At 39.6% G+C, this 2853-nt stretch overlaps 1 pseudogene; it reads right to left on the bottom strand.

Moving 5' to 3' along the window:
- Positions 1-1658: 1658 nt before the first annotated feature.
- Positions 1659-2602, bottom strand: LOC101657273 (annotated as a pseudogene).
- Between the last annotated feature and the right edge of the window lie 251 nt (positions 2603-2853).

The raw sequence follows: 2853 nt of genomic DNA, 5'->3' as shown, positions 1-2853 counted from the left end.
ACTGCGTCTAGGCGGCGCTGTTGTGTGGAGAGGTCTGCCTGTAACAGCACTGTTGGCCTTCCCTTTCATATGTAAATTCATTTACATCCTCTAATCCTGAGAAACAGAAGGAAGCCCCTCAGACATTATTGGTTGTGGGATTTTAAAATGAAGCATTTTATTGACTATTCTAATTTGACCCTCCTCACAACACGAAGAAAAAATGCCTAGTGTGTAAAGCAATAACTGAAAAAAAAATTATACAAAGTCATTATTGGATACAAATCCACCACTACACTGGATGTGCCTTAAGAAGAAAGCATGAGAGCATGCAACTATTCTAGCACACAAGGTTAGAAATAAAATGTGAAAGTACATTTATATTGATAATTCTGAATATACAAATATAGAATATACCAGATTTACCCTGTAGTGTCACACTGCTTTGTTTCCAAATGTATAGGCATTCAAAAACCTTGAGGAAACATTAAATATATCCCAGGCTACTTTACTGGGTGTCATGAAATATTGTGATCTTCAGCTTTTAGAACTGAAAATTACAATTGTTTTTAAAGCGACATGGCTAAGGGAATAATGAAAGTATCATTTATATATGCTTCTTTTAACCCCATCGATAGTTTTATGTTAAAGGGATCATTTATGTTCAAAGGGGGCTGAAGTGACAAACAGGTCTCAGCTCCAGAGCCAAAGGTTTCCTTTGGGTGGTGTGTCAAAATGTTTAATGTGTCCAACGCACTTCTGTATCAATCTGCCCAAATAATTCTAAATAGTTTAATCAAGGAAGTCCTTGTGGCACACGCTAACTTTTCTACATTAATAGTTCAAATGCAATCTTTCTTGTAGAAAAGGTTCTCTAGGCTTGGCTCTGACTCTCAAATTGAAATCCGTTTTTAGTGGTAGTTATTGACCTCTATGGGATAAGGAATCAAAGGCATTGAGAGGCACAAAACTGATTTTTGTTTTGGGAGCAAGGTGAAGATTAAGTTTGAACATTTAGCCCCTTGTGCAATCAAGTGCTGACTATACCTAAAGTCTCAACTCATCCCTGATTAGTTCTTCTCCATTAGAACCTGCATAGTACATAGTCACTAGATACCGGATAAACCAAAGAAAAAACATTTGAAAATACACGAAGAAATAGAAACATAGAATTTCTCACAAGGTCCTATAATGCTATTATAGGAAAAAATTTTAAAAGGACTAAAAGGAATAAGAATTCCTGGGAGATATGGTAGGGGGGAAGGTGACATGGGGAGCTGATATCAAGTAGTTCAAGAAGAAAGAAAATGTTTTGAACTGATTGTGGTAGTAATTGTGCAATACTGCCTGATGTGATTGAACTAAGAAATGTTACAGTATCTGTAAGAGCTCCCAGTAAAATGATTATAATTAATTAATTAATTTTATAAAGATCTTTTGAAAATTATCACTGTGTGGAGCTTATTAATCCACAGACCATCGTGTTGTTTAAACCGAGTTGTGTTACTTTACCAATAAATAGTAAACAAACCAACATCTTAAAATTTTTTTTATAAATTATGCATTTCTTTTGTTAATGTGATCTTCTCAATAACATACACAAATAATGCTACAGGATTATTCTTCTAACCTATTTCCATTTCTTGAAAAGTCCTGGCACTTTGGGAAGAGACCCGTCATCAGTCTTCACTGTACATGTCCCCACAGAAGTCAGGTGCATGTGGCTTCCTGTGATGTTGGGCAATCAAGATAAGCCTGGCACATTCTGGATCCAGGATCTGAGTTCTGTGCGCACCAGGGAAACTGGCTAACTTGCATGTATATTCTTCCAGTTTAGGTTCTTTCTCTGCAAGGGCTTCCTTTTGACAGTGAAGAAAATCTGTTAACCTCCGAGTGAGTTGCTTCCTGTCACGTATTTCTGCAGCCAATCTGCCATTGTCATCTGCCAGCAACAAACAAGCATCCTCTACCATTTTAGAAAGCCTTTCCACAGATCCTTTATCTGTTATGTTATATAATAGGGGTACTTCCTGGCCTTCAAGAGGCAAAGAAGCCTCTGGTGAGCAACAACTGCATCACCTGAAGGGGCATTTTCCAGATCTTGTAGTGCGCTAAGGAGATCTACACTATGGGGGTACACTTGGAGATCCCAGGAAAATGGAGAACCATTTTCATTTTCATCCATTTTATCTGTTCAAAAGTTCTCTTCCTGGGCTTTTTAACACCATACAAAGCTTGCTTATGTTGACCTAACACATCATTTTCATAAACACACCTTTCTTCCCAAATAAAACTCTTCCAAGGTGCTTCTTAAAACTGTCATCAGTTTCAGTTGAAACATGCTTAAAGCCTTCACTGAAACTGGTGTAAAACTGAAACTGGTGTAAAAATCCTTTGTAAACTCTGACCCCTTCCTTTGGCTGTTCTGAATGATGTCATTAACTAGGTGTAGAAAAGGTAGCATCCTGATTGGTTTGGCTTTGTGCAGTTCTGGCTCCCACACACTGAGGATGGGCCGAGAGTGTTCGCAAAGGTGAAGGAGCCACAGGCACAAGGTGTGCATGCTCTGCTCCAAGTTGCTTGGCAGCTTCTTCTCCAGAGCTGCCTCAGAGAAGGTGGACATCCTTCGGACACCACCTCCACCACACTATACCCTGGGGTCGCGGGGAGGAGAGTTTCACCTCCCTCTTTGTGGCCTCGCCCCTTAGCTCATCCTTCTCCACACCCTCAATACCACTAGCGCCACACCCAACCTGGTGGTAAACCAGCAAGATCCACAAACTATTGCCATTTGGGGAAGTATTGTATCACTGGGAAGACAACCATTGCCTATGGAGACATTAAACCGTGCACAATGGTATCTGACTGGCAACA

This window comes from Echinops telfairi, unplaced genomic scaffold (assembly GCF_000313985.2).
Source record: "Echinops telfairi isolate 266 unplaced genomic scaffold, ASM31398v2 ScPeMD7_49;HRSCAF=173, whole genome shotgun sequence".
Classification (NCBI taxonomy): Eukaryota; Metazoa; Chordata; class Mammalia; order Afrosoricida; family Tenrecidae; genus Echinops; species Echinops telfairi.
Note: the sequence above shows the minus strand (reverse complement) of the source record. Positions and strands in the feature narration are given on the sequence as shown.